General features: G+C 39.6%; 1 protein-coding gene across 4 annotated transcripts in view; it reads left to right on the forward strand.

Moving 5' to 3' along the window:
• GluClalpha (glycine receptor alpha 1) overlaps positions 1-26,327 on the forward strand; it is a 101,161-nt gene that overhangs the window by 14,309 nt on the left and 60,525 nt on the right. The window lies entirely within an intron of this gene.

Here is a 26,327-nt window from a genome sequence, read left to right on the forward strand (position 1 = left end):
ACTCCGTCCGTCAGCACCAGAGGCGAAGGAAGGACACGTCGATCTCCACCGAGCCGCGGTGACGCGCTCGCCAGAGGGCGACAGCTTCGCAAAACGAGACGCAAGTGTATTTCCACACGGGCGGCTTACGTATATCGGAAGAAAATGAGCAGAAGTTCGAACGGATGGCGTTAATGACTTTGCCGAATGCACGACGTGTGTCGCATTATGCACGGCGTGTCGTGCGGGAAGAATTTTAACCGTTCGATACGATAAATGGTGCAGGTGTCAACCGTATGCCAGGGTGAGGATAAATTGCTTTTAAATTGATTTGAAAAGTTTGCTCAAGATTCTGATTGCGCTGAGCAGGGCACGTCTATGCTCTGCAGTACCCTTAACGAGCAATTGATTGCCCACCTGAGGGTAAGTAAGTTCCGAGGTGAAATAACTCTCGCGGGGTTGTGAAACGGCTATATACGGGCGCCTGTGTTCCTTCCTCGTTCTTTTTTTTGTTTCATTTCCTTTCATTTCTTCCGATTTACTTGACTCTGTTCTTAAATTCATACGTACAATCAATGCCGGCTTGTCGAGGGGTTCGAGTAATTCACACTTGAAAATTCGTCGTGCCTTGTACGTACTCCGGTTATAAACGCCTACACTCGTCGAACACTTGAGATTACGAACAAAGTACACGCACCTGTGCATGTAAACGTTGGTACGTAAATAAAGCGCAAAATCACTCGGCGTGGAATTGAAAACGGGAAAAATCGATCGAGGCTTCGCTGTCTGTGGAAAATAATTTCAAATCATTCGCACAATGATAATTCATTATTGTACATACCGTCGAGAATCATTTTATCAACTACCCGATGTTAATTTATCCGTCGCGTCGGAGATATTTATGGGGAGATACGGAAGAAACATGTTTCGTGAGGAAATTGTTTGGTTCAAGGATTTGAAGCTCTGTAGATAGTAGTAGGTACACATCTTATGCTGATTAGAAATTTTCTGCAAAGCAATTTTCCACTCCATTCATCTCCGACGTTATAATTGACGTTGAAGCCGGCATAAATAACGACGCATGCATACTTGGGGTCCGTTACAGCAAGTCTGCGTAGGTGAATACCAGGGCGAAATGGCCCAGGCATGGCAAAGTGGATTAACTGAATTTTTTTGCGCCTGTCGACGGTACTTTAGGTTCCTGCAAATTACACCGATGCTTTGTTTTGGATTACGCTCGGAATGGTGATTTGTTAACTCTCGTGCGACGGTGAAGAATCGCTGCTTACTGTAACAGCATTGGAAAGTTTGAATCCTTACGTCGATGTCCTTGAATTTTCTCGATACCTAGGAGGAAGAAATTCTTCGGAATTATATCAATTTCTCAAAGCCGACTTATTGTACCAATCCATTGATTTATACAGCGAAGAAATTACACGTTAACCGTTTCTTCATAATTTTTCTCCTTATCGTTCCAACGATTTCGGAAACGATTTAGAGAGATGGTTGGTCAAAAATCAATACTTTTAATTATTTTATGTAATTAATCTATTCGAAAATTGAAAAACACTAACTACTGGGATTATTTCACATTAAATTTCACTCCACGATAGCTTATCTTATTCAGACGATTATTTTCTACAAATTCATTGGAATACTTTTTTTTTCGAATCATTTTTGCATCGTTATATACTAATCTTGTGAATAAAATCACCCATCGTAGAATAAAATCGAACGAATCTTATAGATTTACAACAATTGTGAAGGAATTTTAGGTGTTCTTTAAAAACCTTTAAACCGTTAAGATTTGTCGATATCGGGAACAATGTTTAAAATATTTTATTTTCTCAAAAAATTCTGTCAAACGTAACGGTATAAGGTAGTACTTGCAACGTTTTAGCGTTAACTAATTCATTATTGAACTTCAACGTTTTCTAACGTATCCCCATGCCGTATTTTTCGCGTAAGTACAAAGGTAAAAAATACTCTTTTTTAACTCTACGCGTGTTAAAAGGTCAAATAATGGCGCACACGTCTTTATACCATTAGACACGCGATACATATATAAATCTGTTTCAAAGAGGTTTCAGTAGCTTACGAATGCAACAATTTAACAAATACTTAATGTACGACTATCTCGCGGTAAAATTAATGAAAAGTATCGACTTTTAGCCAACCAACCTCTCCTCAACTGCTTCGAGCAGCGAAATTAAACGTTCGCACTTCCGCTGCTATATCAATTGGTTGTACACATTAAACCATGGCGCAAAGGTCTGGGCACGAGTCGCTCTTAGAACTTGCAATACTACTATTTCCAAGAAATTAGTGCTGGAAGTTATTCGTCTAAAATATATACTTGTACGCAGGCAGTAACCGTCCGTACTCCCTCCCTCTCTCCCTCTCTTTCTCTCTCTCTCTCTCTCTCTCTTTCTCTATCTATCTCTGTCTCTCCTTCCCCATGGACCACGCATTGCCTATATCGTGAGAATAAGCGGCCGGAGACTATTGGCTGAGTTGATTAGTCGCGTTCAGAGGGGCGAGGAACGCGAGGTATGCCCAGTTATGTAGGCAGTTGTTAAAGTTACAGGCCGCCGTTAGGGAATGCCAGCGGTTCGCGTGAAGGGATGCAAGAAATAATCGGGCAGGTGGAACGACGAGACGCGGTCGATGTCCATGTTCCGGGGGACGACTGCGAACCACTGCCGCTCTTTGATACTCCGCAGCGACATAAACGGTAATCGTGGGTGACGTAAATAGGCAACGTTGATGAAAGACCGCGGAGCCTTCGACTAGCATTCGGGGGGGGGGGGGGGGGTTAATTAGTTTGCATTAATTAATAATTTGATCCGGTGACTTGGGAACAATTATTACCAGGGAACCTGCTTTGCGTGCACGCGCGTCGCTTCGCGACTTTCTACACCGTTTAATCATCCCCCTGCGATAGTGAATTCTAGCGATTCACCGACGTAACGACGAAATCTCTCCGCTCCGTCGCTTCTCTCGACGGGTTGCCGAATTTTCAAAATTTAATTAAACCCGTTTAGCCGAAATGTTTATCATGTATAACTCGCGTGAACTCAACACCTCGGTAACGACTAGACCGAATGGAAGTTCAGTTGTTATTCTAATTTAAACGTCAGGAATTATATAATACATACATACGCGTACGTATATGTGTGCGTGTGTGTATATATACAATGTATATATATATATATATATATATATATATATATGTGTGTGTGTGTGTACATATACCTACGTAGGCTGCGGGGAAGTTTGGCTCTCAGAAGACATTTGGAAAGGACGTTGATTAATGGAATTCGTGTACCACGTCTCGCCTTTCTACCCAAAAAACTAGATCCCATTCTCCAAACTCCAGGCGAAATAAGTTTTCGAAATTATTATTATTATTATCATCACTGCGCGGTCGCGCGGGTCACTTGAAGTTATTATCGTCTTTGTCTCGGCAGCTAGCTGTTTTATCTCGGCACAGTTTTGAGGAATCGTTTTATTTTCAAAACGCCTTGAGAGATACGCCGAACAAATTAGATGGTATAAGTGATTAAACGGTGGAGAAAAATTTGTTAAAATCTTCAAGCTACGTAATTAATTAGGTAATTATAGTTTAGCGATTCGGTATCTCCATAATTTTTTTCTTAAATATCCGTGTTCTGAGAGTAACTCGGTAAATTTCCAGCTCGAAATATTGAAAATTGATTGAGTTATGATTATTCGAGTAGATTGATCCATTTCCGGTATTTTGTTGTTCTGTGAATTCTATTTTCAAATTTCATCTTGCCAAAGATAACTAATTTGCTTTGAAATATAACGGTGTAAAGAGTATCCCAGAATTTTCTCACCTTTCCGTTTCCGGAATGATTTTTTATACGGGGTCTAAGACGACCCCGGTGTGGCACCATACACGAGGTGTACGGTGCAAGGGTCAAACTTTCGGAGTCGTGTTGGGCTTATGAAAGCTCACGTCGCGTCGCTATGACGTTTGCAAATTTTTCTCCCGAGGTCAACGCTGGGAAATTGCGAAACGGGTCGTCTATGGGGCGCGTGTGCTTCGCCTACGTTATGGAAAACGGTACGTGTGCCCCGGGGTACGGTCATGCACTTGCATATTTATGCAGTCTGAGAAGACGACGACGTATGCCGGCGCCCTGCCCGTTGAGCCGAGCAGGCTGTGCATCCCCGATCTTGCTACCCGTCGCGATCCGCCAGCTGCTGCAATTTCTGGTTAACCTCGACCGCTTGTCACTTTAGGGTAGAAATAGCTTGTACACTTGCAGTGAAGGGGGTTGTTTCGCGAAATATTGACACTTTTTCGCAATTTTTATTACTGAGTATTTATCAAATCGTTGTATTTCTGAGCTATGAATTTCGACCCTTTTGAAAATACAGCAAGAGAAAATGAAGGAATTATAAACGAAAGCTTCGACGTTGGAAACCTCGTTTTAGATCGTTTCAAAGTTATAAAAAGTCTATTGCGCTCTATACGATGGCTCGTTTTATTCGGATCATTATTTGCTACGAAGTCATTGGCACCGATTTTTCTTCAGTAGTCAATTCGGCGATTCGCGGTGGTCACTGGTCAGGGAAACCCCGGAATTTAGGGAAATCTTATGGAAAGAGAATGAAACGAGCTTTTTCCACGAGAAGGAATTCTAGAAACAATTTTTTCCCACGTCCTTGGTTCCATGACCATTAAATAGACCATAAATCTGTTTTTTGAAAACCGATCGGTTCGCAGCTTTGTTTATTAAATACTTAAACCAGCACTGTTAGTTCGAATTTCAGTCAGGTCAAGTCCGGGAATAGTAAGACAATTTTTAGTGACCGCCGTGAATATTGATCTTTTTTATGATAATCGATATCGGTGCAATATTGTAAACTTAAATATTTACCGACGCCAACGTGACGAACAAATATTATTACAACAAATTTCGCGGAATATAGTCTTTCCGAATAAAATCATCGTGGCGTGAAATCGAACGAATCTACTAAATTTTCAACAATTTTGCAGCGATTTGAAATGAAACATCGAGATCTAAACCTCCGTTCTTCATTTCAGTATGTTCGATCTTTCCATTTTAAGACATGCTTGTAGCTAAATAGGAATATAATAATTAAACAAATGCTCAACTTACGACCATGCGTCGTAATAAAACACATAAATATTATAGAGTTTTTACCAACCAACCTCCGTAAGTATATACGCGCGGTATAATCCGACAGCCGACAAGCGATACTCGGTGCTCCAGAAAGAGGTTCGCATTCTCAAAGTACGATAAAAATTCTACGTCAATTTGACGATCCGGAAACGGGACGTGAGGGTTGGACTTTTGCCGAGGGATTCTATGGGGTTGTGAAACGTCGATTTTCACCGACTGAAATTCTCCGTCTCGTGCGATTTGTCTCTGCGTCTAGGATTTCTTTTCCCCTTTTTCCTGTCGAAAAATGTCTTGGAAGATTGATCGAACCGAACCAGGTCGAACAATTGCGAGCAAGTCAGTTCGAACCATAAACTGATAACGTTTTCCACGCCACAGGCTGGGCGTAAAACTTTTATTTCATATTCTGCCGTAACTTTGCTTCGGAAGATCGACGGACTAACAATAAGATCCACGCATATCCAGTTGCTCTGTATTTCCGAAAGTTGTTCAATTTCGCATCATTTGTCTCGTTACAAATTATCTAGAATATTGTTTTGCAGCCCGTACCGGTTCGTCTTGGAAAAGAGCATGTCGATGATAAGTCGCGCAGTAAGAACAGCAACGTATACACTTGGAAAAAACTTCGGTCCTAATGACTAGAATTTCGTCCTAGCACCGAAATTTCAGTGCTAATATTCGTCCAACCAAACATTATTTTCACGCAATCAAAAAGTTTAGTTGATTTTATTGTAGTGCGCAGAAAATAAAATTTTTCAGTAATGTCTAGGAAAAGGTTTGGCACCGTAATCCCATAGGTTCTGTTGCGGTTGCGAAATCAGATCTACACAGTGGAATAATTTTTTTAAGGTTGAATAACGATTGTTTAATTGTTGTGCCACATCAAACAACGACAAAGAAATATAATGCCATTGAGTATTGACTGGCTGATTCAATGGTACTAGAACTCGAATGATTCAGCTATGCTGATTATACTGAACAGATGCCTGGAGCCTCGTCCGATAACTGATCGTTTTACTTCTCTTGCGAGAAATGATTTTTAACGGGTTACGGAGATTATTTTGCCACTTTGTAAAAAATTTTCGTAGATTTACAATGTAACACATTATTTGATGGCGGTAATCAATCGGTGAATTTGACTAATCTTTATCCACCGAATATATTTAGCAAACTGTATGAATGCGATTTAGTTGAATTTACCAGAGCGTAATCAATATTTTGATAAAATCATGAAAGAAGTATTATTTCATTAAATCGACTAAATTAAAATCGTGATTTCGTATTAATAAGTGTATTTTAGTTAATTCAATTTTTTTGCAACCTTGAAACTATTCAAATTTCATTAATTTCTGTATTTACAACAAAACGTTGTGTTCCTAGGAGAAAATTTTCTAAAAAAAGCGTCTACAGAGTGATTTTTTTAAAAAAGCAAATAGCTTTCTTTGAGAGTAGATAACTGTTTGGTCATATTTTCTCCTTTACTTTGTTTGTAGTATTTAACGTTTTTCGTTGTCGATACGGTGGCATAAGAAACGTATTTGTCTCGGTCAAAAAAGGTTTCCTGTATTCTCAACAAGTTTTCTCGACAATTTTTGGCCTTCCATATCTGAAAAACAAGTTTTTATGAAGAGATCGGTCTGTCTATCTGTCTCGACAAATTCCCACGATTATCTCGAAAATGGTTCGATGAGAAAATCTGAAATACACAGGAATGCACATTCAAATAACGGACGTGAAAAATTGCCGCATCCTGTTTTTTCCGAAGCCTCGTTTACCATACTGACGTTACGACATTGTGCGAAAATCATAGCGAACTGTCTCGAGTTCACGCTCAAATAAGTCGAAATTTGAAACGCGAATAACGCGTTGAAATCTTCAAAGGAGTACAGATATTTCAAAATTTAAATCGTATACGAACGCCATCGATTGAAACAGCACTCGAAAACAGTTTATTAAACGACGTTTGGAATAAAGGTTTCATAAAAATAATACTATATAAAAAACCAAATAAAATATTACCATGGGAAAGAAAATTAACGAACAGAAGAAAAAACATCGATTACAAAAAAATGTAATAGCTGCAGTAATCGAACTGGTTTGTTAAAGCGTCGAAAAGTAAGCCGAGAAATACCGTTTCCACGCTTTTTTCCCCTCCTCTTTGCTAAGCACTGGAATTGTCAAACTTTGAAATTAATTGGCAAGAGTGGTTCTCGGGCATTATTTATAATCTAGCGTAACGCTTATAAATACATCGCACTTTATTCCGTCGAAATAAGGAACCCTGGCAGCAAGTCGTGTCGCCATTTAGCGAGCCGTTGGGGACTTTGAGGGTTGTGGCACAGAGGTTGAATAATTCACCTGAGACTGCAGTTGATAAGTTTCAGAAACGGCGTAGACGTGGCCGCAGGACGAAGGAGGTCCACCTCCTTCGTCCCTCCTTCGTCTCTGGGCTTCCGCTCCACTCCCCGCTTTTTTCCCTCTTTCCCCTTGATCTCTGGCTCCCGGCCAATCCCTCAGGGTTCAAAACACTGGGGGCCGGAGAGTGTTATGAATGATTGAACGAATCTGGGTTAGTCTTGAAAATAGCAATAGCGGCGCTCGTTCGTCCCTTTCCATCGAATTTGATACGAATTCGCGCTAGACTCACAGACAGGCAGACACACGGGCGAGAAACTGTAAGGTAGGTATCCGTAGTATCGTTGAAACTGATGCCGAGATCGGAAATGACCCGAAGGTTTTTTCCCTCTTTCGCTCTCTTTGCATTTTCGTTTTTATTTTTATTTCCCCTCCTACCCCTAGTATTTTTTTTTTTTTTTTTTTTTCTTCGTACCCCCCTTCACATCCCGTTAACCCAGATATCCATCCGAGAGCAAACTTCACCGTCGTGCGCCAATCATTTTTCTCTTCCTCGCCATTTTTCTTTTTTTTTTTTGTTATTTCGCTCTTACCTTTTCGCTGTATCAATTTATTCGGAATTTCAACGGAATCAAGGAGCAGGATTTTTTGATTTTTCTTTCTTTTTTTTTTTCTTTCTTCACAACGAAATATCATTTTCCATCCCCCCCTCTGCTGCGGCAGCCGGGTGAAATTCGATATCGTATCTTCAAACACGGTAATACCCTTGAAATAACAATTCTGGAATGACGCCGATTTTTTTTCTTCACTGCCTACGCGTTTTTCTTTTTCTCTTGATTTTATCCATTTTTTTTACTTTCTCCCCCCTTTTCTTCTAATGTTACATCTCTCTCAATGAGGAATTACACCGCTAATTAGCGGGGGGGAAGTTGGAAACTCGAGTACGCGGTAGAAATTTTTTAATTTTCACATCAATTCTGTACGTATTTAACGAATTTTACGATCTTGCGCTCATTTATTTTAAACATACTTTTTATTTCTGTACACGTTGAAAAATTTCTACAACGTTAAATAACCCTTATTTAATATTTATTTTCTTTATACGTAGTTTTCGATTTTCGTTAAAAATATCTATGCACTTTTGTTTCTGCCTTGATTTCTTGACCGTAGATTCCTTCCCTTTTTCCTCTCGTTGTCAAGTACATAACTCGAGATTAGATTTTTTTTTCCCTATAATAATAATATACGTATATGAAGATTAAATCTCGCCGTGAAAATTCAAACCTTGCCAAGTTCGTAGTATTTTTAATCAAATTACATTAGACAAACTACGAAAAAAGGAGAATTCGTGTCAAGAGCCGGTTCGTGTACGCGGGTCAATTAGCCTCTTGAAGAAGATTAAATTTTGGTCGATGCAACCAAATGTGATGGGACGGAACAGTTTGAGTGAACTAGCAAAACTTGGTACACAATCAGGATTGCCACAGTTCTTGAAATCCTGACAAAACCTGAAATCGTCAGGGATTGATTTTTCAACCTGGAAATGTTTAGAAAAATAAAAATTTTAAGCGAAGTAAAAAAGTTTTCAACATCGATAAAATGTTTTTTCTTCAGAATCCTGATTTCGACAGTCACAAAAGTTGTCTGGAAAAGTAAGGGAATTTTACAATCCAAAATTAATCAAAGCCCTGAAAATATGCTAACTTTCAAAGCTCGAATGTGAAAAAAATAATTTAAAAATTTGAAAAAAATCCGTATTCGACGAACAATCACTTTGATCGAATAATGAAATGAAAATCTCCCGAACAAATGTGCCTCTGATGTTCAATCCGAGTCGATTGAGCGTCTATATAATAATAATTAGAGTTACAATAAGCATCAGCGAATTTCGCACCCTCGGAAGGGAAGCGAGATGCTGCCTAGTAGCCACGCCCTTCTCGGGGTGGTGGAAAAAAAATTGTCGAGACTGTTACCCAATATTTTTTGCCTTTCTCTACGGATGAGCGATACTTTTATAGGGCAATAATATCGCCGCAGCATGGCGGCACTGATCCTGCGGAGTGTTTCGAAGCCACAGGTACAACCAGCTGCACTTGTCGCGACGAGCAGCCGACGATTGATCACGGCTGCTTAAAAACTTTTTCCCGCTTACGCCACTGGAAAAGTGAAGAGAAAGAGAGATAGATAGATGGATAGAGGTTTATTATGTCGATAACGATGTTGGACAAGTACTCAATGACGGAAAATAAACACAGGATATGGCAAAAACATCTCGTAAAATTAAAGTTAGAGACAACGGGTAGAGTTGAATTCGGGGAAATGTGAAAAACGAGTTATGAAAGTGAAAAGTGGCTACCAATGCAACGATTGGGATAGGCAAAGAAAATGAACTATCACTATGAGAGATACGAGAGAGAGAGAGAGAGGGAGAGAGATTGATTAATTGATTGATTCGGTTTATTATACCCTAGCTAAGCTATGGGGCAACTTTCGACTCACAGTTCAATACACTTGAATTTCGAAGTAACAAAAGTAACTGAAAAGTAAGCTTGAAATAAAATAAAAGCTGAGAAAAGAACAGTGAAACGGAGATACCTTATTTATTAGTTATTTATAATGAAAACGTATGAAAATGATGTGCCTTCATTCATCGTGTGGGTGATTTTTTAGTGATAGTAGCTCAAAAAAAACAGAGAGAGAGAGAGAGGAAAGATAATGATAATAAATTGAACGGAAGAGAGAGAGAGAGAGAGAGAAAACACCAAAAACAACACCAAGACCGTCGGTCTGTCGGAGCTGTTTTGCCTAGATGAATATTTTACCCAATAAACTTTGGTCCGATGTTGCCCCGTATTAATCAATATCGAGGAGAAAGCAAGAGAGGAAGAGAGAGCGAAAGAGAAAGAGAGAGAGAGAGAGAGAGAGAGAGAGCAGAATACCGGAGGTAGGTATGGAGCGTATTCCGGGCGCTGTAATTAATTCTGTAAAAGCTGGTTATACTTTTTATTTTTCACCCCCGTTTTTCTTTTTTCCTCAAATCTCGTCCCGGCCCGTTTCACCCGCACGTAAATTGCAAAACCCATTTTTCCAACCGTTACACTTCTTTCCTCCACCACCTCCTCCTTTCCCTCGTTTCTCCTTATTTTTTTTTCTCCCCCCCTCTTCTCAGAGTCCCGTTTTACCGACACGAAGTTTACGTCGTGGCTCGCGCTACGTGCAGGCACATAATAATTTCCAAACTTGTTGTAAAATGACCTTTTCCAGTTCAAATCCGCGCTTGTTTGGATTTTGCTTCAGGCCTCAGGAGTGACGTTATATGTAAACGAATTTTACTTGTACCATTTGAAATTCCGAATTTTACCTTTTTTTTAACACTTCTTTTTGGTCGGACCGTAAGATTGATACACCCTGAAATTTAGGGGGTGTCGGAGTATCGACCGAGTAATTAAATCGTTTTTTACACGTTTTTTTCTACTCTGAGTAATGAAATCGTATAAATTGGGGCTCGCGCCTCGTTTCAAAACGCTGTGAAAAAATCGTATGGAAAAATTGAAACGAACGGCTATGTCTTGATTTGATATAAAAATATTTTTTTTAAAGATAGTACCATTCCTTCAAAATCAAACCAACAGTTCCAAATAATACACTTCTCTTACAATTATTCATTTCTCGAACTGACTATTTTTATACGAAATCGCGAAAAACGTTCGAAACAGTCTCTTGCTTGGGATTTTCGATACGAACATTTTTGGAATATTAAAAAATCTCTTCAAACTTGAAAGAAATTACATAGAGTTTGCAACATTGTATTTGTATGGTGATTCAGGTTCGAAAATTGGCAGAAAGATTACTCTAAAAAAAAATCTTTCTCTTCATACCGTGACCAGAAATTTCAAATCGAATAGCTATTGCTACAATAACCATTCAAACATTTATTTCTGTTAGAATAAAACATGAAAATATTAATTAAGGAGTCTCCGGTACAGCAGACTAATCGTGAGACCAGAAATTTCTCTCTCGGTTTGTGTATCGTGTGTATAAATATACTTGGTTCCGATTCTCACCCGCGTTGAGTTTATAACGTGATTGTCGTCGTCTGCAGGGATTCCAAAACTTACAATGAAATCCGATTAGGGTTTGTCCGCGGCGCCGCTGTCTAGTGGTTAATGATCGCTTTGCCTTGATACTGCAGACGTTCGCGAGCCTCTTCTCGTTTTTGCGTATAATTTTTTGTCCCTGTTCCTTCTTCTTCTTCTTATTCTTCTTCCTCTGCTCCTTCATTTTCATCCATGACTTTTTTTTCTCTGGATATCTGTGTATCAGGGCGGTTTTCGCATTGGACGTTGTTCGAATTTTGACTTAACCGCCCCTCCAAATTGATTTCAAATAAGTAAATAAAAATCTCCATCTCAATCCTCAAGTTTGTCACTTAAAATAAACGGTTTTTTAGTTTTATCACAGTTTCAATCCGTATTTTGTCCCAGGGCCAATCGTCTGCAAAAACATACCATTTCACCGGGACAAATCAGTCAGCATTGATTCTAATACTATTCAATAAATATATATCAGCATTCTATGTCAGCTGTACCCAATTAGAATTTGACTTTTTTGTGGGTTTGATGTTCGTGGACAATTGACATAAAATGCTCCATTGACGATGCTGACATTTTTATTAAACAGCGGCATCAGTGCTGATCGATTTTTTAATTCCTATAGTTTTCGCCAATAGTTAGTCCCACGAACAAATATATTTACATACACCTTGCATTAACGTACAGTCGAGTAGAAATGTGTATATCTTAAATGTCAAATTTCACAAACCTTGCGAGAAGTTTCGAAGATCAGACAGAGACTCGTGTTTTTGTGAAGATTTCTGCTGATTTAATCGAAACCAATTTCGGGGGCGTCCCGGTAAAATTTCAAAACAGTCTAAAACGAAAACCACCCTTGTACGCGTAATGCAGATATCCACTCGTATTCTTTGTCCTTGCTTATATCGTCGAGCGAGACACGATCCGGTCTAAATTGCGGGGATGCGCGGTCTGAGAAATTGTAACAATTCTTATTTCGCGAGGGCGGGAACGCGGGACTCTACCTCAATTTTTCAACCCTTTGAATTATTAATGCAACACACCTCGGGAGAGCCTCCCCGCCATTCTCGCGTACAATCGCGCAATTTGTATCGGTCTATGTTTAGCGAAAGTTTGCGTTGCATTTTACATATCTTGTACAAGTATTAACTGCAGCCGTCAAGTTTCGGAATTGGGGATTCAGGATGTGTGCGGCGGCGCATTAGTGACGTCACTAGCGGCAATCACGCTCCAAGGCCTCGATAATAATTTATATTAGCCTTCCGGCGACCGCGATTTAATGACATTCGGGTTATTCCCGCAGCCTCGCCTCAAACTTCGTTTGAATAATAAACAGCTCGATAAAACAATTGATCGTCGCCCACCACTCTACCCCGGTTGCGAAGAATTTACATTTCCCCGAATGCTGTGCAGATAAAAATTATCGAAACAAAGGCAAACAAACAGCAAAATATATTAAAATAAACTGCGATAATATTATTTCGGCTGCGCTGCCGTGAATAAACAACCCCCAACCATTTAACAACCCTTAGCGCTGTAGGAGGAGAATCGAGTGAGAGGAACCATTTTATAATCTTGCAATTACAGGCAATAATGGGTTGACGATATATTTAGCCGTTTATTAAGCTTCATTTTACGTACGTATACTTGTTTAAAACTTGGATTCCTTGAAAAATGACAAAATCAAGGCTCAAAACTTGAAACTGATGCTCGTAGGATTGAATTTCATTCGGAATCATTGTAACATTGTTCTAAATTAAAAATTGTTAATTCAGAGAAAGAATGTTTCGTTGTTAATGACTTTAGGAAGGTTATATTATCGGTCTGTCTTTTTTTTTTTTTTAATGCCAAAATCGTATAATTTGTTTCTCTAATTCTCACGGACCATTTTTAAAGCTGTTCGGCATTTACGAATGGATATTAAACAAACTTTCTGAAATTAAATTTTATCAATTTGTTTGTGATACATTTTTGAGCAAGGCTAAATTTTACTGATTATATCTTATGATTGTTTAGCGTTCAATATTTTTGTGACTAAAACTGACATGCTTTAAGGCGTAAAATTCACTTGAGGCAATTTCTATAGAATTAATTTTCGAACGAAATGAACTAAAGTTTATCAAAATCGTACAACTTAAACGTTTTAATCTTGGCATTATAAAAACAATCGAGCAAACGCAATTGCTAAAAAAATTATTAATAATCGTGTTATTTCAGTTGAAACCTGTAACTGTGGAATATTTCTTTACGTCGAGGATGTATTGTATCAGTTAATTTCAACTTTATTGACTTCACTTCGAGCTTTTGAGTCTTGAGCTTTCTTAGTTCAGTCTCTCTCACATCGATACATCCTTAAATTCCCTGATCAACAATCAGTCAGGGTTGAAAAGGAACCCGCGAACATTTCAAGGGGTTTTTTTCTTGCGCAATTTGAATTCGTGTTTAATAATACGAAAAAGTTGCCCACTTCTCACGTCGGTGAAAGTAATGAAAGCCCGGAGCAAAACACAACAGGTAATAAATCCTGGCTTTTACTTTTGACACTGATATTCTTTCCCTGCGAAGTTGCCCGGCTTGTACATACTTTTCGCTTGAAAGAAGATCCGTATACGTATACACACGTATATACTCATCGAGAAAGGTTTCTTACTTTTAAAAACTAACTCGACGGAACTCTTTCGAAATAAAGCGACATCTGCTTGGTGAAAAATAGATTTGACTTGCGTATTTGATATCAGTAGCCTGCACCTAATTAAATCCAAGACAATCATCTTAGACAAATTCAAATCAGATTTTATCTCAACGAGATAACGTGAGTCGACTTCATTTTTTATCTTCATCTTTTTTTTACAAAAAGAAAAGAACAAAGCTCTGCGAAATTTGGACCGAATATACATGTAGCTAGGAAAAGAATCGTTTGATCCTTGAAAAAAAATTTTTCCTAGTATCGAAAAAAAAAAATCATTCGTCATCGTTTTTATTATCTAGACGAAATTTATCTTCAACAAAGACAGCTGCACGAGTGACTACCCTTCAGGTAACACATTTTTCATCTGAATATTTTGTCCTAAATAATCCCGAAACCGAAGTCAGAATTTGATAATTTCTAAATTCAAGATGGCGTATCCAATATGGCGGATGTAAAATGAAAAAAACAATGAAAATTCGACGAATCTGGCCGAAACTTGTTACTCGGGGGTTTTTGGGGTCTTACGAAGTAACAAAGACGGCTTTTTTGACACGGAAATTTTTTATGTGCGACCGCTGAGCATTCCACTGTGAATGAAAGGGTTAACCTTACCTGGGTAATAGCCCTCATTGTCTTGTACGACTGATACACTGTCACACGAAATTGAGTAGGTATGCAGGAGACGTGCAAAGTTGCAGCGGCGGAGCAGCGACCGGCGAATCACGAGTGCAAATACCATCGAAGTAGATTAGGCACTTGGCATGGAAATGCAGCGGTGCATATAAATGAGTATTTAAACAGCGATCCGGCCACTAGTCACGCGATTGTCGTCCTCCGTTACGGCTCTGCAGCCCTTGTACTGTAACGGTGTAACAACCGGAAGCTGCGAATTACTCTCGATGTAATCATACGGAAGAATTTGACACGCTTCGGTTGAATCCCTGCAGCGAGAATTAACTAACGTTGTTTCAAATACTCACTTCAGGAAATCGGGTAGTTGATTATAAGAATTAAGAGTGAAAAGCCATCTTCGGGAAAATCAAATCTGTGTAACGAAATCGTGGCGAAACGGCCTGACACAATCCGTCATTAAAATATCGACCTCCTTTTTCACCAACAAACAACGGAACCTGCTCGGACACCGATAAAGAAACCTAAAAGATAAGTGAAAACAAAATACTGTTGGTGTTTAAAGAAAAGACTGGTCACGAAAAAATTGTCGAATCAAACTTGGAAATGGACATTTTTACATAGAAAAGGCGTACTTTAAACCTGGGAAAGGACGAATAGATGAATGAAGGATTAAAAATAATCAATATTTACAATTTTGATTTATACAAGTTTATACACCTCTGACTTATTCATTTATTAAACAAAAAGAAATTATGCACAGTTTAGCTGAAAGGAAAAATATTCGCTCAAAATTGACTGATCTTACATCTACAAATACATGTCAAACAATTTTCCTTATAGTTTAAACCTTGTGTCCTTAACGATAAGTTTCCTTTTTTTTTTTTGTGTGAACGGAATATTTCTTGTGACAGAGAGCAATCTTTACACAGCATTTCCACGTACCAAGTTTTTCCTCTCCAGTCACAACGTGTTATCCGAATCGCTTAATTATTCGGTACATTTCCAATAGCATCTTTGGCGCGAAGTACAGAAAGTACAGCATCTTGTTGCCATACCCACGAGCTAGATAAATTTACAAGTAGAGACTACAGTTAGGTTGTACAATGTGCCGAAGCTTTTCGAGTATCAAAGAAACTCCGTCGCGTGAAAGGATCGTCAAGGTCAAATATATCAGCAGTGTTTTTGCTGATCGAAGGCTCGAAGATCGTCCGTCTCAAGAAGGTCTAAGCTTTCACTCAAGAAACCATTACCAAGTTCGAATACAACATCTCCGATTAGAAAGACGTTTGCATATTATTATATTCTCTGATCGATGGAGTCAAGCTGATGGAAACTCTCGTCTATTCTTGCTATGGAGGTTTATTTTTTCAACCTTACTACGTAATATGTATTCTTAACATTAAAGCTGAAGTAACATACTTCTCACATTCTGTCAATTTTCCTATTGATTATATTAAATAAATCGCGCATTCCCGACTATAATCAGACCGAATAGTTACTAGTACAACATTTGTTTGTAATTTTAAAAACATATCCAACCGCTATCGTACAAACTACAACTCATTTCACCGTAGAACTTTTTTCTTTCACAACAACTGCGAGGTGTGAAATTTTTTTTCTATTCCAAGAAGTGAAATTCTCAATCGTCGCAGGACGCCTCCGTCTATACCTATTTTATAACGGAGAGCAAGCTCGGCTTTACGATCAGCTTGCGGTGACAAAAAGCAGGAAATCGAAGGGAAAAGAGGCGACATGAGGATTGTAATATGCAGTATACGTGCAGGGTTTTTCCGAGATCTCAGATTTTCCGTGGAGCATACATGTACATATGATAATAACAACAATAATAATAATAATAATAATAATAATAATAATAATAATAATAATAATAATAAGGGAAGCCTGCACGGCAGAGACGTCAGAGGTTATTGATTCTGGGAGGAGGGGGGTAAAACGATCGATCGATTAATCCGTATATCCGAAGGCGGAACGGAACGGCGATTCCGTGCCATTTCATTCCATCTCATTCCGCGGCCGATTTGAAAGCCGACCGTCCTGCATTGGGCATCGAAACCGCAGATAAACGCATTCGATTACCGGAGCCGGGGAACCCGAGTAACGAGCGGCGAACAATGCGCGTCGAAATCGACGTCCTTACGACGATATACTTGTAAGAATTGAGCGGAAGGCGATATGCGGGTTCCTCGGATCTGCAGGAAGTAAATGCGTTTATTCCGCGCCGGGGAAATACCGCGTGTCCTTGCACCTCGACGCCTCGCGTTTACGACATTTATCCTGCAGCCATCTCATCCTCGTCCCCTCGTCGGTCTTCTTCAATAATGCCGAATATAAATCTGATCGCTCGGGGAAATCGAAAATTCTATCCACAACCGACATCGGCACCAATATCTGACCCGTAATATAAACGTGGAAACCGCCAGACGCTTATTTTACTCCGGGAATCAAATCAGTCGGGAATACTCGATGCTGCACAGAGCCAGTGATGACGGACAGTGATGGTCCGCCTCTCTCTCTCACTCATTTTCTATTTCGGTTTCTTTGGGATAGGCGTTGCACGTATCCACGCGTGGGGGTCAAGATCCCGAAAAACCAAAAAGTCGACTGGTCGAAATGCCGGATTTTTTTTAGATACGAATTTTACAGTAACGAATGATCAGTTTACCGAAATTCGGATTTTTTTTACAAATCATCAAGTAGAATAACTGTTTTCCCGAAAGTTCATATAATCGAACGCGTTTTACGCGGAAAAGTATTTTCAGAACAGTCAGCGTTCCGAATGAACAATGAGAATGAGCAAATCAAACGTAATGTGAAGATAATTGGAACGCCAAAATTCATGAAAATTACTTTGCGAAAATCAAAGTTCAGAAGGAACGGAATTTCGATCCGCATAATGCGGAAGTACCAGAATCCCGAAAGAACGAAATACTGAACGGCTGAATTTGTGAAATCCGTCAACTCGATGCTAGTTTCGTTAAGATTATCTCATTGTGTTAGACAATCGTCTGTGTCGTCAAAGATAAAAAAATAACGCAAAGGAATATGCAACATATTTTTAATAACATTCAAGCAGTACATCTTTTTCCGCGTACGTTCAATTTATTCGAGACATTGTTACATCAAATCGTCTTCCACATTCACGTTATACGCGCCCTCGTGTCACTTCGCAAACGCAACGCAATCTATAAGCTGAAACTCGTGACGCTGGAAAGAATAAATGTGTTTCTGACGTCTTGGAGCCTTTCGGTATTTTGTTTGTTCCGTCTTAGTGGGTTCCAGGATTTTACCTTTCGAGTTTTTGGACAGTCGTTATTGATAAATTTGGATGTGTTAATTTTTGAGACAGGTGCGAGTCTGGCATTTGCAAAGTCGAGTTTTTGACACGGTATTTTCGCAATTCCACACTTTGCTTTTGTAATCTTGCCCATTCTCGAGGGGGAAAAAAAAATGTCGGTATAAATTCATTTATACATTTTTGAGTTCTCAATTTTCATTTTTCTACGAGACATTTGGTATTTATCATCTTTCTACGTTTTTAACTTTCGTTAATTTTACTTTTTCTGGATTTCTTCCCCTCGACTTTTTGTTCTCTCGCATTCTTGTACACCACCCGTATCCACCGCTGCGCATTTTCCGGTGTCAAATCCCAGATTCCATTTTTTACTTCTCCAGGATACGCGAAGAATTCAATTTCAATTTTTAATATCGACAGTTTGTCGTTCACATATTTGTATCATTCCTGTACCGAATACCTACACTTAATTTATTCATCATTCAGTTCAAACGAAACTCTTTACAAAAGGTTATCGCATTTGGATTAATTGATTAACGAATTAAAATTTTCATAAAGTTAAATTTCACGTCAAGAACCAGTTATAGATACGTACGTTATCAGATCTGACAAAACATTGCTTCCAAATAACTATAATTTATGTACTGCTTTTTAAGTAGCAACGAATTTGAATGATTCGCGGTTTCACTGAGAAAACTTTAAATTATCTGAATTGTCTCGGCAATTTCCTTGGTATGCCGAATAAATTATTCAATTAAATCAAATCCATTCACCAACTTGAAGCATGGCGCCTGATTCAATTTGATAGAACCTTGATTTTGAAAGAAATTGAACTCACCAACAAACTTGTCACGTATTATATTCATTTTTAAACGGACTGTAATTTTTTAATGCAATGAGTTCAATAGAAAAACGTCCAAAACTGTCGCAATTCACGTAAAACTTTCAGATAAAGTTGCAGAATGCAGATTTGCATTTCGCACAGCACACTGATCGAGCCTTTGACGAAATCCAGTAACTATAAGATCCCGGTATCTTTAAAACGAAAACTATATTGCTATATCGCAGACAAGAAAAAACAAAAGCACGAAAGAAGAAGAAAACATCAGTTCAAATCTCAGTTCAGAGGAAACTTGACTAAAGTATACAGGATTGTTACGGGTTTGCGGGAAAAGTCAGGGAATTTTATTAAAGTAATCTCATGCCTGAAGTATTTTGTAATAACAGAGTGTACAAAAAATATTATTCCTCCAGACTGCGGCCGGTTCTCAGCGTGGCGAAATTTTATTCACGCTTTGTTTCGCTCGTATGTTCATACTTTTGGTTTTTGCGCTGCTTTATACCAATATTAGATGTACAATATTATTTTCTGTTCATTTGACACCATCTTGCGCGCTTTTCAATCAAATCAAATATTTTTCCGTCGGAGATTTTCATCGCAGCGAAGCGAGTCACTCGTGATTTGTTTTATTTTTTTCTCCTAGTTCTGTGACAAATATTTAGTGAAAACTGCGAGGAAAAATGCATAATACCGATATGTATGATGGAAAAAAAAAATGAAAAATATATCCGGGAGCAGTTGGGCGGAATTGTTTGAATCTTCCGCACGGCGGGTAAAATCAAAGCGCGCAGATCCGTCGGATGCCTGAAGTTAAAAGCTTATTTGCAACGGCTCCGCGCATGCTAGACGCTCAAGTATGCACTGCAGGGTGGAAATATGGGCGTAGATGCCTAGCTGCGGGTTCTATCGCATGCATATATATTTACTATACAGTTGGAATCTGCAATCTACAAAGCAGCCACGATTCGCCAGGCGTCGCGGCGCCGCGTCCCTATAACTTCCGGAACCTTATTAAGCCGGCACTTAAACTAACTTCGATGGCCGAGTAAACTCACTGGAATTGATACTAGAATATTCGCCGCCTTGTTCACGCTGTGGTTGTTAATTTGGAAACAACAATTACCGTCGACAAAGGGAAACCGGAGCCACTCTCTCGTTCGACATCAAACATCGCGCTTCAAATACACGCACAGTTGCTGCATCCACGCATCAACCTTATATCGGACCGAAAGCTCATCGATAATTGCTCGGATCGGTAATTACTCGTCAATTTGATCAAAGATTTTCGTCTCCAATTAGCGTTCCTGATGACTTTAAGAGGGGATTTCCATTTCATTGAGAAATTTCTCGCTTTCTTCTAATTTTCTCGCGAAGAAACTGTGCTACGGATTAATGCGAAATTTCCAACGTGGATTAATTTGTCTCTTATCTATTCGCAAAAAAAAATTAAAAATCATTTCCTCCCAAAAATACACATCCCACCCCCCTCGATGGGCGATAATCCCCAGTTGACGCTGTGCTCGATTTGGCTCTTCCCATGAACTCTGCAACAAAACCCCAAGAACGTTCTACTTTGAAACGCACGTAGCTATCGTTTGACGAAGCAAAAAAAAAATTGAGGATTCGATGATGTTTTGATCTCAAGATATCGATGGATCCAAAAAAGTAGATCGATTTTTTTGTTATAAACAAAAAATTATTCAACGTATTGCTTTTTTTTTCATCAAACGATAGCTACGTGTGCCAAATTTTCCATTGATCCGTTGTACGGTTTCTTCATCAGAAAATTAGCAAAAAGTGATAATTTTACCAAAAAAAAAAAAAGAAAAAAAAAAGGCGTTCCAACCTTAATACAAGCGCTGCGTTTACGTGAGAACCTAATATCTACGACGAATATACAATAAATTCCTGCAGACAAATTATCTGTACTCGGGGTTTGAATAATATTCAATATTGAATTTCACGGGTCAGTCGCAAAAAATTTTTAGGTACTTAGCAGAACTATAGCAACGCCCTCCATACCTTATTACCGGCACATATTGAGCAGACTTTGGGCTAATTTCGCCGCTTATCATCCCTGCAGCGGCTGCAGGCAACCCTAGATTAGTTATAATTGCAATTGAAGTTGGCGGGCGAGGCGACTCGACTCGACTAGACGCAGACTAGGGCTGGATGGGGGCAGTATAACGGATTTCTCAGAAACGTGACAGTTTGCAGAATTGCCCCGAAAGTCCGTCTTAACGCGGCGAGGGCTGAAAGGCGACGGGGTTTCAACCCCTTCTTCGTCGTCCTCCGCTAATTTATGCATTTTGAGTCTCGTCTTTTCAGCCTGACGATATGGTCTTGTTTTTCAACCCCGACGTTTTTTTTTTCTTTTTTTTTTTTCACTCGTTCAAATACCCGCTGTTCGCAGTAATTCCCTGTAACCGGATATCGCAGGATGATACTTGACACCGGATACTCACAGATTTTCTGTTTTTCTTCTTTTATATCCGTTTTACGTCAGAACGCGAAATTGGCGGATTATCAAGCGAGTGAAGAGCACGCGCCGAGCTCTCGGTAGACAGAAATTGAAACCGAAAATAAAAATCATCCCCCGCCCCCTTGATTGGTTAAGCCGTTGAGGGTTACTTTTTTAATCTCGAAACACTCCTGTGTAATTGAGAATTTACTACCAGCGAGAGATTTATCTCGGCAACTCATGTACGTTGTTATCGATCACCGACAGTCGGCGCGAAGTGAACATTTTTGTTTCAATTTCTTCACTTTCTCCGCTTCCACGTCCGATCCTCGTTGACTGCACGACGGCGTTACATTTTTGTCACTTTACAACGAGTCCGGAATTTTTCGCTACGGTAACTCGGGAGAAAAGTATCACCTGCCTCAGGATCACGTGAAAATTGTAACGCTGATCGAAATTCAGCCACGTATCCGAATTTCCAATCGATTAAATTTGATAAAAGAAAGTGAAAATTTTTTTTTAAGTATCAATAAAGTACGGGTATTACGGCTGCTTGCCGCTAGATCTGCATCGACTCGTTTATTTATTATTGGTGCTCTTTCCGTTCGAGCTCGATCGATCGAAACTTGCACGTACATCTCAAAAGCACTCGAAGCTCATTATTTTTTGATCCTTGCCTCCCGGAGACTCGGGGAAGCGGAGAATGGACGAAGGCCCGCAGGTGTAAATTGGTTGTAATATTTTCGCTATCATCCTTGAGGGCAAATAATGTCCCCCTGTCGTCGATTCATCACTCAGCGTGACCCTCTCATCTCGGCGAGTGCGGCCGGCTCCCTTTCAGGATCCTTTTCACGTCCGCGGGAGCGAGAGATCAAGCTGCGGCTGGGGACCGGGGAACACGGTGAAAAACCTGGAAATGAAACGCCGCGATGAATTCGACCGATTCCAGCGCACCTTTGCATCCAGGATCTAGGATCTAGCCTCTGCCCGTTGAGATCTTGTCGGAAAAGAACGCGCGCGTTTTTAATAGTGCATCTGGTCTACGATAGAGTTGAATCGACGTTAGTAGTTTTGATTGCTGCACAGTTGACTCAACTCTTTAAGTTTTCTCATTCTTTTTTTTTTCTTCATAATATAACCGGAGAATATTATTTTGGGTGCAAAATGGAATTGAGTTTTGTGATTGTAACCAGAAGATCTGGTATTCGTCGATACGGATATTCTTTTTGGACACATTTTCTTTTGCGACTCTTGCGATAATTTGATGTGTCGGGTGAAATTAATTTGTGTTATGTTAGTTGATGGATGATTCAGTTGATAAAATTTAGTACACAAAACAAACAGTATACAATTAGTAATACTAGCAAACAATTTTGTACTTTTGTAATTTTGTACTGATTATGTACCTGAAATTCGCCTAAACATACAATTTAATTTTCACTACAACACGTGTCAAATGATTAATTACTTGACCGTTTCGATGAAGATTCACAGTTTTATTCGACAAACGTATCTGGGGCTTATAGAAAATTACCACCAGCTAAAGAATGTATTTAGTACATCAAGTAAAAACTAACATAGGTACTATTAAGAAAGAATAATTCATTCGGCATATTTTTTGAAGTGGAACATTGAAAATGTTCGGTACATTTGAGATTTTTTTTTTTTTGTTTTTGACGTCCAAGGGGAATAACGTACCAGGAGAATAGCGCAAGTACATGGAAATCGGCTTGACGCTAGGACAATAATTTTTTTTAACATGCAAACCTCATCTAAACATGAGAGGGATGGTCCACCGGTGTAACTTTCAGTGGCATACGGGTAACATGGTACACACACCACTAACGCGTAAAATGAAAATTCAAATTCGCGGCCTGATGTAACATAGAAATTATGGGAGATGACCAAATGCACACGGCCTTTTGGCGGATGGTGAATGAAGGAAATTCCGAAATAAGGTAGTTCTGTTCATTTTGGTAATCGTCAAATCGACAAAACATCGCGACTGAATTATGTGGGCTGAATCCTTAGTCAGTTATTTCTCCTCGGTAACTGAGAAATCAGTATCGACAAGTTAATCACACCTCATAAAACTCCCGGAGACACGCCACGAACCAGTCATTATCGAGAATGTGATAAACTCTTTCGAACACTAAATATATCATTTTATTCCGCAAGTATCTGACAAGCTTACATTACGGTAATATAGTTAATCAATGGAGTGATGGATATTTTTTGCGTTGCTTTAATCTTCCGTTGTACAAACTGTGAAGGAGACACGCGAGGGGAATTGAATTCATGGCACTGGAATCGACGTTCCGTTAAAAACAGTCAATTTCACGAACAAGAAACATATCGTTCCTAAAAACAGCGACGTTCGACCGCGTCCTAATAAATCCGAACCCCATTTACATCGAAAATTGTAGAAATTAGATGTTGATCTTCATCAAGCAATACCAGTAATCACCCATAATACCAAGGGTACGGAGTTTCCTCATAAAACTTAGGAGGGGTACAGCTTATAATCCAGCCGTCGAATGTACAACCTGTTTCTCAATCTTTCCGTTATCGACACTCTTGACCGGAGTCCGTAGGTCTACACTCGACACATCTTCAACGTAGGTGGTTGCGCCTATAGCCAGGCGTAGTTCTCTCCCTCTCTCTCTCTCTCTCTCTCTCTTCGTATGGGTTTCCGCATCTGTCCGACCTCCCTGCACCCTGTCCATCCGTCCGTCTGTCCTCGCAGCGATGGTTACCAGGCAACCGGCAATCCGCCCCTTCCTCGTCCCCGGTTGCCCCTGGTTTCCTCGACGTCGTTCCTCTGCTCGGGCAACACCCGTTTACACATCGTATTACGTTTATACGTATGTAATACGCACCCACCTGGAGGTAATGTGCATATTCAATGCCCAGGTTCTTGACTACCGCGATCTCAAGTTCACCTTTTCCTTGTTTTTCTTTCACCTTTTTTTCTTTTCTTTCATTTCGTCCTCGTTACAGAGGGAAATCAAAATCCGGCCAACGTCGCTTTTCAAATCACCGGAGGTGTAATCAAAGACCTCGGCGATCACTCGACGGGGTTCAACTTGTTGTGCGACCTGATTAAACGCTGAGAGTTGGCAAGTTTTTGTTTTTGTTCACTGTGTCTGAACAACATCCGGAAATTTATCTTCATTAATCATGCACGAATTACAGTTTTCTTTATTCGCATAATCATTGATAGTTTGTACTCTCGGAATAAATTGTGGAGACCATTTCGTCTATCTCCACGACCTCTTAGAACAGTAAAATGCTCAGAAGTCCTTGGGGATATTTTCGTTGAGTAAAGATGATCAACTTTTTTGGTTTTCGACGCGTTTCGCATACAATATCACGTCAATCGTTCCGTTTCATCGATTTGGGAAATGGTCGGTAAAACAAACACCGGAACTATCAACGCTTCATTCACAATGCTGCTAAAATCTGACGAAATCAATACGTCAAAACTGTCGAAGGCATCAATCGAGAGTAACGACTGATCCCACCGTACGAGGTTGCAGTTATTGACGTTAACGTAACGAAACGTTGTGTGGAAAATCACTATTTTACAATTTTAGAATTACCTACTTCAAATTAAATCAAGGTATTCAAGATACGAGTATCTATTGCATCATTACGATCTACTGAATTTCAAATAATCTAAAAGTTGCGGAATAACGATTGTTTTCTAAACATGTACATTTATGCTGAGATAAGTGACTTAAACCTCACGCTATAATTCTAAGCCTTGTCGGAATGTTTTACCGATTCGTTAAAGAAAACCGTCATTCAACTGTCTTTTCAGTAAGTAAATAAATAAACTCGCTTTGCGAAATCCCTTCTGATTTTTCTCGTACGATAATTTTTAATATCTCCGCTTGTTCGGCAACTTGAACGATTCGGCGTGCAGAACTTGATCTTTGTTTTTTTTTTTTCGTCAAGATTGAGTGATACGGGACGTAAAAAAGATCGTTACTTACGAGGTTCGAATTACTGACCGTTAGCGAGATCGCCGAAAATGTCGGATGGTTCGGTATTAAACAGGGTTTGGTTGTGGCTGCGGTATGCTGGAAACGTAGGAGGCAGTTAAAGTCTGTTTAACCTCGAAGAAGTTGAAGTGATAGCGTAAACACGCGTCAGCCGAGATAAATGGAAAGAATAAACGGATTTATTGGCGAACAAGTAAACCGGCGAGTGTAAATTCGAACAGAGCGTAGCGCGCGAGTGTGGGAAAAGCTCCAGAGAATAACCGAAGTAAGACCGAACCGATGATTTTGCAGATTGCTTGTTTAGGATAATCGAACAAACCGAACAAACCCGTACCAACTTTCGATCCCATAACGACCGTATCGGCACTCTGCCGGATTAGTTTATATTTCTTGAAAAATTTCCTCTCTCTCCGGATATTTGATCCAGCTATGTGAGGAGAGCTTTAATGTTGACTGGAAAAAAAGAAATGAAGAAATAAAAATAACGTCGCCCAGGTTTACCAACTACTCGAAGAATGCCGCCTAGGCGACCAGAGGTATTAACGTAGATCGATATACGATACATGTATACCCACTACATCCGATATCCGTCGACGAGGTAATTTATTTCGTAAATTGCCGGTACAAAACGAAAGTTAATTTCTCCTGGTGAAGGAAGCTGGGATCCATTACAAACGCCAATCACGAGTCGCGATTCGATCGAAGGCGGATCCCTGGGGGGGGAAATGAGTTGGGGATGGAATGGGGGAAAGTCTCCCGTTTATCCAGAGTAAACCGCGGA

Source organism: Neodiprion pinetum, chromosome 2 (assembly GCF_021155775.2).
Source record: "Neodiprion pinetum isolate iyNeoPine1 chromosome 2, iyNeoPine1.2, whole genome shotgun sequence".
NCBI lineage: Eukaryota > Metazoa > Arthropoda > Insecta > Hymenoptera > Diprionidae > Neodiprion > Neodiprion pinetum.